Below are 12,604 nucleotides of genomic sequence, written 5' to 3' on the forward strand. Positions count from 1 at the left end.
GGAAAGTTGGCACAATACAGAAGCTGATGGTATTTGCTGCAAATGCAGAAGCATTTGGGATTTTCTTACCTTTTGCTTGATCAATTCTCATCCGTTTTAATTCTTCTAATCACCTCCTGGCACTTTGCCACCAGCCACTGTGGGAGTTGGACCTCAGTGTGACTCACCCCATGCTTATAGGGAGGGAAATGAGTGGACAAAGTGATTCCCGTTGATGAAAGACAGGAAGTTTGCTCCATCTCCTGGCATTTTCCAAGCTTTTATCCAAATGGAAACATTCTTGGCTTGTCAAGCTGAAAGCAGAAGTCAGCTCAGGGCCAGTGATTTAATACATTTTTGCTAAAAAAGAAATACTTTCGAAAACACCTTTGCATGGAGAAGACTAAGGTGATAAATTACGTGGACTTGAAGCATGAATGTTTTTTGAAAATTAAAATCAAAGTTGTGCTTTGTTCAAATGCAGTACTGCAGTGTCTACAGAGCCATCTTGTCATTATTTGTGTTAGAAAAGCTTTTTATTGCAGGCTCCAGTTTTGCTGAATCACTTGAAGAAAATCCTAAGATGATTTAGCTGGTCTCTGTTCCCATTATGTTTAACAAGAGATAAAATGAGTGGACAAACAGGGAGGGGACATGTGAGGGCACCTTGCCAGGGCCTCTGGAACCCGGCCCCCTCTCACTTCCAAAAGTGACTCTTCCACCCCATCATACTTCCAATGAATTGAAAAATTACCCCAAAAGTAGGGAACCTAATGCTTTGCTCAAAGACGCCATCACTACAGCATTCCCACTCATGGGAGCTGGCACTGCCCCTGATGCACCCCAGCCCTTGGCCTGGCAGAGCCCCTCAAATTCTCAGTGCCTGGAGGGAGGCAAGGCTGTGCCTGCCTGAAGGTGACCCCCCCTCTCAGCGAGGAGCTGCATTTTGCAGGCAGGTCCTGAGCTGTACCTTCAGAAAGGCTTATGCTGAATGCGTCACGGCGCTTAAAAACAGAATATGGCACCATGACTCATTCCATATAAACCTGTTAGTCCTAAACACAAAGCCATGCTTAAAATTGTTTGCTGGAAAGTTTATTTTGCATCTCACAGGGCTGAGGAAATATCACAGCACTGCATAACCCACTGTTTTGTCCATTAAGTTTTTCTTCATCTTGCTCCACTGGTAAATTAAAATGGAAAATACCTGCAGGAGATCCAGCAATTTTAATTGTGCCATGGAGTGTTGAGTGCATTGGAAGGCTGACCTCTGAGACTTCCAGTAATATCAATGAACTGACCCTCTTTGAAAGCCCTATTAGCACTGCATTCTAATTCTTGAGTGGTTTGAGTGGTTTCTGCAAAATGAAGATTACGGCTCCCCATATGGCTTAATGCAAACACGCAGATCCCTTTGTTGTAGCCAAACATCTCAAAGGCTCTTTACAAAGGTGGGTTAACACTGAGGGTTTCTGAGAAATTGAGAAGTCACGGAGTGAAGGCAAGATGTGTGAAGCCAGGCTGTTCTCCCTGATCAGAAAATGTTGCAGTTGTTTGCTTAAAAAGAAAGAGTGAAGGGACAGCCCTTCACCTTGAAAGGTTCACCCACAGCTTCTACACAAATGAGAGGGCATCCATCTCTCCTACCACCACCCTGGGTGGCACCTGGGAATCCCTGGGAAATGTAACCAAGGGGGTCCATGAAGGACTTTTTACCAGGGTGAAGTAGTGACAGGACAAAGGGAAATGCATTAAACTGAAAAAGTAGGTTTAGACTGGTCATTAGGAAAACTCTTTCCCATGGACATGATGAGGCATTGTAACAGGGTGTCCAGAGAATCTGTGGCTGACCCACCCCTGAGAGTGTTGAAATCCAGATTGGATTGGGTTTGGAACAACCTGATCTAGTGGAAGATGTGTCTATAGCAGGGGGGTTTGAGCTAGGTGACTTTCATATCTCTTCCAACCCAAACCATTTTTCAATTCTGTGATTGTATGACAGTTCTGGTTTTAGGATAAGAAAATTGCTCACCCTTGCAGGAAGGGTCCTATAATTTCTTCTACATGAGAGACATGAGGATTTTCTGCTCCAAACACAGGGCTTATGGAAACAGAAAGGCAAAGCAGATTTGCCATCCTCTCGGATCCCAACATGGACATTCTGGGAAGGAGTGTGCCCTTGCTCACTGTCAAAACCTCCCTCATCTTGCACAGTAAAAGCCAAGGTCCTGATGCTCTGACTCTCCAGGTGCAGCAAGGAGAGGGATGGAGGGACATTCCCATCATGCATCTTCTGGCAGCATCACCCAGGGACCTGAGGTCCCACCAAAAGCTGCAGAGCTGATGCTTGAGGCAGAAAACCCAAAGAGCCTCTGTTGGGAGAGAAATTGCTATTAGACATGCATAGAGAAAAAACCATTAATTTAAACAGAAAATGAAATTAAACAGAAATTTAGAAATGTGGGAGATGGCTGGCTGTCTGACCAGGAAATTACTGTCCCTTAATGCAATTAAGCAGCCAGACCCCAGGGCAGCTGGGCAGATTGCCCAGAGCACAGAAGATTTGTAAAGATGGATGCTCTGGATGAGTCTGGGCACTGGAAGGGGCAACATGAGCAAGCACATTTGGACAGTGGATTGTTGAGTGCTCAGAGGTGGCAGACACCTCCACAACATCAGAGCAGTCTCCTCCTGTTCATTTGCAGCCTGGTGGGAGGGGGCTGATGTTCAGCAGCAGCAGTGAGTCCTGCACGGCCAGGGAGGCCCTGGGGAACACGGTGCTCTCTGTGCTAAACTGCTGCCATGTCCCTGCAGTGCTGCTCAGGGGCTGTCTCTGAGAACAGGCTTCAGACACAAGCTCAGGATGGATCCCCCTCTGCAAACACCTCTGCAGTGACCACCCTCACCTTCTTTGCCCTTCCCTGATGTTTGCTCCAGTTGGCACTTTGGGGGCCCTCAGCTGGTGCTCATGCTGTGTGCTTTTTCTTGTGCCATCTCTCCAGGGAAAAGGCTGTAAATTAGCTTCTCCCAGCCCAAGGAGCTGTCCTAAGGGAACACTTTGCCAGGTTCATACTCCTCCTCATGGGCAGCAGGCACCATCTAACCCAAGCCCCACACTGACCCTCTCTGCAGCTGTCTGCATCATCCTCCACCTCTCCAGCAGTTTTAGCTTTGATATCTCCAAATGGAGTGAAGCTACTGGAAGAGAAGAACTCCTCTCACTTTTTCCTTGTAAGGCTGAAAATGTTGAAGGCACCGGAGAGAGGGCACAAAAAAGCTTCTGAGTGGAAATGTCCATTAAGAAAAATAAAAGGATAAAAAAGAAGGATTTAGCTTTGTTCATCATAATTTGCAGCACAGTCTAAGTTCTGAACATCTCCAAGGACAAATTAGTATTAGTGACAACTCTCAGGAACAGGGAATAAAGTGTGTAATTGAAAGCAGTGTCATCTTCTTCACAGTTAAAGAACAGAGCAGTTAACTCAGATGGTAAAAAAATGTCAGCTCAAATACCTCGTCCTTTTCATCTGTAGGTTGTTTAATGCTTATTTCCTATAAGAAACAGCATGCAATTGTGAAGAAGTCTTCCATCAGGTTCCAAACTCTCTGTAATGTTAGAATATATCTCACCAGCTTTCAGCCATGTTCATATTTCTGTTATTTATCCCTCTTAAATACCAATTTTAACACAAATTTCAGAAGCTGAAATTAATTAGTCATTTGTGTAGATGATATCTTAGGCTTTTGTGCTGAAGATCTGAGAACTTTATATCACATACTGTAGTATGAGAAATAGCAGAAACATAATAATGCAACTGCATAGTAAACATAATGGAAAGGAGCAGAGAACATTGAATCCTTAACACAGCTCCTCTGGAAGTGTTACAGACTGCCTTAAAAATGTGGGTAAGAAGATGAGCACTTGGCAGCTTCTTTATATGAGTTAAAGCAAAGGATGGTAAATTATGCATTTCAAGATCCAGAGAAATCAATGAAAACATCTTCCTAAGAACCCTTAATTGTCACAATTTCCTGTTTCCTCTCTTTTTCCTGTTCTCACAAAACATAACTTTATCCCAGCCTTATCTTTGGTAGAAGTTTGGGTTTATCATGCATTTGCAGAGTTCACAGTGGCAGGCAATTAGTGAAAGCGCTTGGGCAGAGGCCATCAATATTGCACTGCTTGATTTAAAAAAGCATCAGGAGCTGGCAGTGAACTATCCTGCTATTGGCAGGGGTTATTTAGAGCATCCCTGCTCCTCTGCAAAACTGTACATGTCCTCCATTATCACAGGGTAAGATCACTTTGGGCAGAAACTTGGGCCATGGTTTAAAAAGTGAATATGAAACTATGTGAGACCATGGCACTTTTCCAAGAGATAAGCCTTAGAAGCTGCTGGCTCCCAGGATTTGGTACAACACAGCTAATTCCTTCAGGTCTTTACAGAAATCAGTGAGATAATTTCAGAAGTATTATTTGACCAATTATTTAGTCTAATTAAAATATTTTTTAAAGATCAACAAGCTCTTCAGGCCTTAGCAGCAGTGAGGACATCAGTTTGTAAACCTGTGGGATCACTATTTGTAGGGAGAGTGTCTCTGCCTTTTCCTTTTCAGAGTCAATGATTTGTCTAATTTTTTAAATTTATTTATTTTGTAAGGCAAATTTTCTCCCTCTATCTCTGTTGCTGTTTATTACTTCCAAATTAATGGGATGTTTACCCACACTGTCCATCCTGGTGACAAAATCTTTTCTTCTCTATTGCAATAAGGTTTCTCTCTACCAGCCTATGATTTGCTTGTGTTGTGTGACTATCACGATAAAGAGCACCATAAATTAACACAGCCCTGACCAGATTCAATTCAGAGGAAAGGCCCCAAAAGGCCACCTTCAGAGTAGAGGCTGACTCTGATTCTTGTAAGATATTTTGTGTTTTCATTTAGCATGGCTTCAGCAGCTGAGCCAGTCAACGTGGCAATCTCAGGGGACACTGGTCAGGTTCTCAGCTCTGAAGAATATTCTGAGGTTTGTTTTCATTCTAAATGGAAAAATACCCAGATGGAAAACAACCTATTTTTTTTCCTGTAAACATAGGGGGTTTTTTGTTTTATTTTATTTGAGAACATGGGAGTATTTCTTTTCATTAATACAGGATCGTGTTGTTGTGATACAGAACTATATTTTGTTTCAATAACATGAAAAGGAAAAAAGCTATAGTCTAGTATTTATCCTATTATTGCAGCTAGTATTCTACTATACCGAGGTCTCAGTGAAACAGCTCTGAACTGTAATGAAATAAAGCATTTTGACTCAAAAAAATAAAAGAAGAGTAAATCAAAATTATTCATTTCAAATTTCAAAACTTCATCTGAAACCACTCTCCCTGAAAATAGCATTTCTAATCAGAAACCAGCTACTTTGGAATTATTTATTAGCCTAAAAATACAACCTTTTTTGGCAAATGCAGCCTAGAGGAAGGGAGCTACATTCCCAAACTCTTTCTTCTACTACATCTGCTGTGGAGAAAACCAGCCCTGAGCTGAGGACGTGGAGAAATGGTGGCTGGTGCTCAGGAGCTGCAGGTCCTGTTTTATGCTGGGGCTGCACCCAGACTGCAGAAATAGCCCATGTGGCACCAGCTCTGCAAGGAGAGAACAGTTTGGAAATTAATAATGAGGTCCAATCCAATAGAAAAGATTATCTTTACCTTTGGAAAGGTTAATATCCCAGCTCAGCCGATGACCTTCAAGATCTATGGTGGAAAGTCCAACAGCTCCAAGGATCATTACATTAATTATCTTTCCCAAGTGCAGAAAAATCGCCACAGTTAACACAGTTTAGTAGTTAAATTTACTTTATTGTATTTCACACAGCCCTATTTACACTTTAAGGACACTTTGCCTCTGTCTATTAGAATACATATTGATTATTTCAGTTACAGCGTGCTGCAGAGGAGCTTGCAGGACTATTTACAGCAAAGCCCAGGTGTCCTGGAGGATGCTCTGTACTGCTGCACCTGAGAGACTGAATTTTATAATAGTTAATAAAAGCAAGACAAACATGGAAAATGGCATGCAAACAGCCAGTAGCCAGCCTATGTTGAAGGTTTATTTTCTAAGCACTCGTGTAAGGGATTCATGTAATGTTTCAAGGTTCCAGAGAAGGACAAGAGGTCACTCCCTGCCTTTGAACCCCCAAAAGTGATGCAGCAGTGTGACTGCAGGTGCCTTAAAAGGCAGTGACTTTGAAGCTGTAATTTGGGGCAGTGCTTTCACATGCCATGCTTGCTCGCTGTCATTAATTATTAACTTTAGCTTCAAACGGGAGATTTTGAACTAAAACCTGGTAAAAAAATCAAGGATTTTTAACCCAAACATCTGTTTAAAGTAGAATTAATCATTTTAGAAATTAGTAAGTAAATTTAGCTGAAATCTTATGCAACTTCTTAATGCAAAAAATGTATGCTTTCCAACAAAAAAAAATAATTTACTCTTATCCTCCTTTTTTCCCAGTCAAATTGATGATTAAATGTTTAGAAAGACCAGTATGATTAATAAGGAGCAGCATCCATCTAGAGTGGATTATTTCAATGTAACAAAGGTCAGGAATCAAAACTGGCTGAGATATTGTCTCAGCCTATGGAGAACTCGTGGGCTGTAAGTGAGAAACCAAAACCATTTACATGGTAGGAGTTGTTAATGTTTTGGCCCTTTGCATGCAGTAAAAGTTGTCTTTTGGATAATGATCTTACTGAAACAAGCATTAAAATCTCTGCACAAGGTGTATTTCAAATGGGGAAAAATGTGAAACTTCCAACTGGAAAGAACTGAGGGAGTGGAGAATAAAATAAGGGGAAATATGATGCTTTGGCAATTTCCAAAATAAATATTTTTGGAAGGTTAGAGAACTTTGCTTTAATACTTTCAAACTGATATCAGACTCTTCATTTGAAAGACTAGCTTTTTTTTTCTTGTAAAAAATGACTTGAATTTTTAATGAAAGAAAATAATTAAGTTGTTTACAGTGAATCAGAGCTTTCCATTTCAAGCAAAACAGAAGTTTCAGGTATACTCTTTTTTTTTTTCTTTAATTGATTCAACTAGTGGTAATTGTTCTCATTTTGGTCAAATGTGAATAAATTTGCCCTTGGGAAGAAGAAAACATTTCCATCTGCAGGGTTTCAGAGAAGGCACATGGTGACTGCACTTTTTTTATGAGGAAAAAGATAAGAGGGGACAATGATTTAAAACTTGAGATTTGCTTGGGAATAACAGAGACAACAGAGCCCAGTGCAGCAGACACTCACAGTCCCTCCAATTTTCCCATTAGCTGTTTAATCCTGTGCCGTGACATTTCTTTTTACATCTCTAATTTTAAGTAACTCGGATTCCTCTGAGTTCCTTGGGGGTCGAGGACTGCACAAACCTGTTCCCTTTCCCTGAAAGTGCTTTAGTCTGGATCCTGGGGTCCAGCCAGCCCCATGCCATTGGTACTCACCAAATCATGCTGTGTTCACAGGGTCATGCAACAGTCAAAGGTAAAAACAGTAGTTTAAATGCAGGGATTGGGATATATGTATGTGATTGGTATTTATGTGTCATAAATGGCACCAAAATCTTCTTTAGAATATAGTAACAGATCAATTTGGCTATATTAGAAAATATATTTGCATACTTAAAGGCAGTATTTGGTACACATTACAGTGTCTATGGAAATATTTCTTTTTTCATTTGTTTATTATCTGAACTATAATGGCAGACACCACCCCAGAGCCTTGTACTACATATGGCACATGCAATCCCATGCCCTTGGAAAACTTTGTTGTGTGATCAGAGGGCTCACTGGTGTTCACCATTTAATCTGATTTAGGGAAGCACAGAGGACTGATGAGCTCCTGGACAGCTCAATGCTTAAATTTGCTACTACTGATTCTCTTTCACAAATACTAAATATTTGCATTAATACATAAATTCTACTAGAAATGTCTTGCAGTATTACTAATAAAACATAGTGTTCCTTGCCCCAAGTTATCTACAATTTTAACGTAACATGAAAATAAAAAAATAGACACAAAGATGAGGACAAAGATCTTTGGAAGGAAGAGAAAAGATGATGATGTTTTATCTGATAAATGAATTTTACAGTCCACTTATCCATGGTTATCACGCCCCAGAGAAAACCTCATTGTTGCATCGTGTGCAACTGAAATATCCATGTAGACTGACATTGGAAAGGACCATGGCAGAATTGCTATTGAAATCCACAATGCTAACATGGATTTAAAATTTTGCAAAACACAGAAGATGGCGATTCATGTCCATAATCAGCATCGAAGCTCAGCTTTCTAGAGGGTGTAAAAATATCTGAGTGGGGACAACCCACAGAAGCCACTTTGCTAAATGAAAATGGAATTTAAAAAAAGAAATATTCTGAAGGATCCTGTCTATAAAAATAAATCCCATGTAGGAAGCAGCAATGACAGAAAAATCAAAATTGTCACAGATGACTCTTCCGCACTGTCAACACTAAAAAGCACTTGGAAAAAGGAACCCTCAGTTCAGCTCCCAAATCTTCTCTGGAAATAGCAACCACAGTAAATTTTAATAACTGCACCGATTGCATGGGAGAAAGAAAAAGCAAGAACTTTTTCCCAAAGCTGTTGTTTTAGGTTCATTTCTGAGACCAAAGTGTTCAGTTCTAGACTTTGTATGTCCATCAGCATGCAGGTCAGACCCTCAGAGGTGCTGCTTCTGCCAAGCCACGTATTCCTAGGGACAAAGCAGGAAACAGGGGTGAGGATAACCATTGTGATGTGCCCCAAGCAGGACTGAGCCCTGCATACCCTGTCAGAGCTGGAAAATTGAACCCTGCGGGAGCAGACAGTTTTCATTGATGGGTATTGTAAATGAAAACATAAGGGGACATTCATCCTCCAAATTAGCACTCCATATTTTTTTAGTGGTTGGTTTTTGGGGGGTTTTTTGTTTGGTTGGTTTTTTTGTGGGGGATTAATAATTTTGCACAAATTCCCTGATGCTGCCAGGCTCATTCCCTTGTACAAAACACCATTGGTTTTGAGGTTGTCACAGGGGCTTGGGCCTCCTTCCCAAAGAAGACAGTCTTACAAATATGATGCCAAATATTTTTAGAGTTTCCCTTGCTCTTACCCTCATTTACACCACACCACGGAATGTTACAACCACAAGCAGGAGGAGCCCAATTATCCCCTCCTCTCCCACCCATAAAAAGCACTGCTCTGTGGCACTGCCAGGAAAACAGCACCAAGCTGCAGTAAGCATTCTGGAGATCAAGTATGTCTGAGAAAATTCCCTTCTCAGACCACTGAAGATGAAAAAGAGGAAAAAAGGATGAGAGATTTGGATAACCTCAGAGGAGTTGGTGCTGGCTTTCTCACAGCCATCACTGTGATGGAGAATGTTCCCGTGCTAGTTTTGATCATGCAAATTTCTGCTGGTTCTGGGGATGGTGTTCTACTCACATGACTGAGAGCATGAGAAAGGTTTGAAAATAAATCCCCTTGTATATATGCTGATAACACTTAAAATATATCCCCGGAGCTTTAGCTAGAGCAAGCCATCATGTAATGATCACAAGGTAATGACCACTCTGCTCTTCTTTTCTGCATCCTTAGCCTGCGTGACCAGCCGTGTCCAGAGTACAGCAACATGCATCAGGCCTCAGCACAGCAAAGTTTCTGAGAACATCAGCTCTGACTCTTAAATCTTATCATTAGTGGGACACAGGCAGCTGCTTAAGCACTTTATGGGAATAGACTTCAGCAGAAACTTACATGCTGTGCTCCAGCAAGACATAAAGTATTTCTGAAGCAAATCGATGAATTTTTCCTTTCTTTATGCACATGCATAAAACATGGACCTGAGGGTACTTTCCTAGTCTAAGTAAGTTCCTTTTCTAAGTAAATTCCTATTTGTTCCACACTCAGCTCCTGCCAGGTATTTTCCATGTCTCTCGTACTAAGAGGAATAACAGGCTCAGTTTCAGCATTTTTAACCAAATTATTCTGGCAGGCATAATGGAACACATGCTGCTTGTGGCACATGGAGAAATAGGTACATGGGCCCCATTAAAATACCACTTTACCACAGTGAGTCTAATAAAATAATACAAGTGGAGAAATTAGAATCATTAATCTATCTCTAGGTCGAGACTTTTATCAGTCTGAAAAAGAAGGTCTCTGAATTATGAAGCTTTCAGGAGTGCACCCAGGTAATAATAAATCTGCTCTCCCCCATCTATTTTTAAGCCCAACTGTTTGTTGGGTATACAACAGGCACCTACTCTCATTGGTGCAGGAGAGGCTTTGTCAGCATTACCATTATTAAATCCTGTTTTCAGAGTTTTATATCTTGCCTGTGAATATTTGCTCTTGGCTCAGAGTTGATATTTAAAGTGTCACCTAAGAGGAGATTAATTCTTGAACAGTATTTTCCAATGTGTAGAGTTAGGAGTTTTGAAGGATTCATAAAAACAAAGGGAATTAGAAATTGATATGTTGCAGTGCTTTTCCTAGTAACAAATACTTTCTGCCCCCTGGGGAACCATCTAGTTTTGTTTTTATGTAAGGGATAGACTTTGCTCTGGCTCATCAAGGGCTTGACTGAAACCAGCTCGTTCACTTCAGATGAGCCTGTGCTGGGGGTACAACTGGCTGGATGTGACAGATTTCCTCAAGGCATCGCTCCACATGAGCACTGGTTCAAACCTCCTGCCCAGTAAAGCCTGTGCAGAAAATGCTGCAGGCAGCTCCCTGGGATAGGATGGCTCCAGCACAGACTGCCCAGCCCTGTCTGTGGCAGAAGGGAGAGGGCAGCAGGCTGTGGGCAGCACCATGGGCAGCAGACTGAGGGTGAAAGCCACAGGAGAGATTGGTGTCAGGCATCAGTGCCTGGCACAGGGACGGAGGAGAAAGGATCAGCTGTAACTCAGACCTGTTGCATGATGTGTGGGTGGCTTCTGCTGCTAACTGGAGACCCCACCCTGGGAAGCCTCTGTGTCAACATGCCTTACCATGGGGCTCTGGTGGATGACCTGCACTTTTTCTCCCCCAAAAGTATAAAATCAGGGATCTCAAATACAATTTCCTGTGAGGCATCAGCAATTAACATTTCTGATGTGTGAAGAAAGTTCCTTCCAGTTGATCCTGCATGCTCTAAAACAAGTGTCAATTTTTCCCACTAATAAAGCCTGGATGGTGAGACACGGCTCCTGCTTCCACAGGTGATTTATACTCTGGTGTCCTTGAACCAAGGAGAATGTTTCTCTTCAAACTGCACAGCTTCACGAGAGCCTGATGCTGATGCAGCACCTCAGAGAGACTCTGTCACACTGCTCCTGATTACTGCTGGAAAACCAAGGTTTCATCCCTCCCTGCCTCACTTGTACCTCCCTCTGTCTTTCACTGTCCTCATGACACAGCCTGGACTCTCACAACACACTTGCTGGATATTTCTGCTTTCTAACACTACCTTCCTGCCCCAAATGCTTCTCTAATTGTTTTTCTTGATGTGAATTTAAATCCACCCTTTAGCTGTTCTTTATGAGGAGCTCTCATGCCTCCCACAGTAGTGTATTCATTTTGTGTTTTACACTTGTTTAGGAATGAACTAATTCAGCCAAGGCCAGTCTAAATCACAAACTAATTTTTTCTCTAGTGGGCATTTAAACTTTAGAAAAAGCAGAATGATTGTAAAGGCTGTTTAGAGCCAAGAGTCTGGCAGACGTGGCATTTGTCACAAGGGAGACAAGGGCCATCAATCTAACTAAATTGCTGTGTCTATACAAAATTCTTGGCCATAATCAGGCTTTGGAAAAAAACAGAAAACAAGCACAAATTTCAAGCTTCACACCCTCAGCCTTTCAGGAGCAAAAAAAGGAAATTTCTTGTTGTGCCTTTCCCTCTGCCATTTTGGGATGTGTGCTCTTGGCGGAGGTGAACATTTGCCACCCACCCACAGCATATATAGGGAGCAGCATTGCCCCTGGCCAGCCACCTGCAAGGGGGCAAGGAGGGACCACCAGAACCAATCAGGGAGGGTGTCTCTTGGTAGCATTGCAGCAGCCACAAGGGTCAGGAGTCCATTTGCAAAATTGTGGCACAATACCCCAGAAAGAGTTCATCTCTAGAGATCTTGAGGCCCAAAGAGAGGATGGTGAGGAAGGAGATGCAGGAGGCAGGACTGTGGAGCTGATCCAGGTTTCCTGAGCTGCAGCCATGAAAAACTCCCCATCTGGATGTCTTACAAATCCTAGGAAATGTGCAGCTCTGCCTTCCTCTTCCAAGTGATGGTTTCTTGTAAGACATGCTGGTCCAAATGACCAACTGTTTCCAGCCAAAACAAATCCAGTGATGCTTCCCTGCTGCCTGCCCGGGCAGAAGCTCAGGAAAGCTTCTCTGTGATACTGAGCATGGGGTGTTCACCTCAGTCCACCAGAACTAGGGTGCAGAGATCATGCAATGATTATGAGGGCTATTATGTGTTTAAATCCCTCTGATAGGAAAAAAGATCCTTCCTCCCCAAACAGTGCTATAAGGACTCTGGATAAATCCCACCATTTTACATTGACCAACACCTCCCTCTCCTG

The sequence above is a fragment of the Motacilla alba genome, chromosome 12 (genome assembly GCF_015832195.1).
Source record: "Motacilla alba alba isolate MOTALB_02 chromosome 12, Motacilla_alba_V1.0_pri, whole genome shotgun sequence".
Lineage (NCBI taxonomy): Eukaryota > Metazoa > Chordata > Aves > Passeriformes > Motacillidae > Motacilla > Motacilla alba.